Genomic DNA, 1,615 nt, shown 5'->3' with positions numbered 1-1,615 from the left:
AGAAATCTTAGGTCTAGACTTATGACTTTGCTCAAACTTATCTAGCCTAGATAACACTTCTCTCATCATTATGACCAAACCCTCACTTTCTTTCCTAGAATATGAATTTTCATTTATATGCACATGAGGTTTCAAATTAAAATAGTAAGGTCGAATGTGACCCACTTTTCTACAGTGATGACATGTAGGCACAAACCTTTGAGAAGGTAATTTCTTAGGAGGATGTATGACTCTAAGTGTAGGGTAAGATGCATGAGGCTCAACATAAATTTTCTTACCTTTCTTATCTTGAAGAGTCGGAGCAATTGCTTGCTTTCCTTTACATGAAGATTTTTCTACTTGCACTAGTTTAACAAAAACAATAACTGAAGTAGAAGCACGGTTAGAAGATAAAGATGTAGTTTTATCAAATCCTAAACCAAATCTATCACTAGAACACTTCTGAACATGCAACATTTTATTAAGCTTTTCACTAGAGAATGTACTCCAAGTGATTTCTAGTTTCAACCAGATCATTTTGAAGGGATTTATTCTTAGCAATTAACACAGGGTTTTCAGATTTAAGAGTATTGCAAACATCATGTGAATCATTCAAAGTTTTCAACAAATTATCTCTTTTAAGTTCAAGATTCTTAACATCCATAACAATTTTCAAGTTAGTATTTCTAAGCATAGAATTTTTTTTCATCAAATTGTTAAAGGAGTTTTGAAGATCACTAACCCCTTTTGATTCATTATCAAATGCAGACTGAACATCTAATTGATTAGAATCCTCAGAATCATAAGACGCATCAAATGCCATATAATTAGGAGTTTCTTCCTCATCAGTGTCACTCAAGGTAATATTGAAAGCTTTTGATCTTTTGGCTTATTACTCTTGAGGTTAGCACAATCCTTGCGTACATGACCATAGCCAGAACACTCATAACATTTTGGACCACGTTGGTCTCTTTCATTTCTCTTATGATTACCCTCTTTTTGTTTTCCAAATCTAATTGGAAATTCTATATTCATTCCTATAAAACCTTTTAGCTATCAAGGCAAGTTCCTCTTCATCTGGTGAGTCCTCATCAGATAACTCATTAGAGTTCTTCCTAAGAGTTGTAAGAGCAGTATCCTTATTTTTCCTAGGTTGAGGCAAGGAAAACTCATAAGTTTGAAGAGCACCAATTAACTCTTCTATCATCATCGTATTAAGATCAGTGCATGACTCAATAGCAGTTACCTTCATTCTAAATCTTTTCGGTAGTGATCTTATAACCTTTCTAATTAGCTTAGTGCCAGAAACTTTCTTTCCTATCTTTATCATGTTATTTCTAATTTCACTAAGTTTACCAAAGAAATCATTAAATGTCTCATCCTCTAACATTTTAATTCCCTCAAACTGAGAAACTAACATTTGAAGTTTTGATACTTTAACAAGATTTGTTCCTTCATAAGTAATTTCTAGGATCTCCCATGCAGCTTTGGCACTATCACAATTTGAAATTCTAGAGAACTCAGTTTGTAAAATTGCCAAGCATAGAGCATTCATAGCTTTGTCATTCGTCATACGAGTTTGGTTTTCAACATTAGACCATTCGGCTGTTGGCTTATTTGGAGCTTTAAATCCAGA

This window comes from Corylus avellana, chromosome ca7, assembly GCF_901000735.1.
Source record: "Corylus avellana chromosome ca7, CavTom2PMs-1.0".
NCBI lineage: Eukaryota > Viridiplantae > Streptophyta > Magnoliopsida > Fagales > Betulaceae > Corylus > Corylus avellana.
This window is presented reverse-complemented; position numbering follows the sequence as displayed.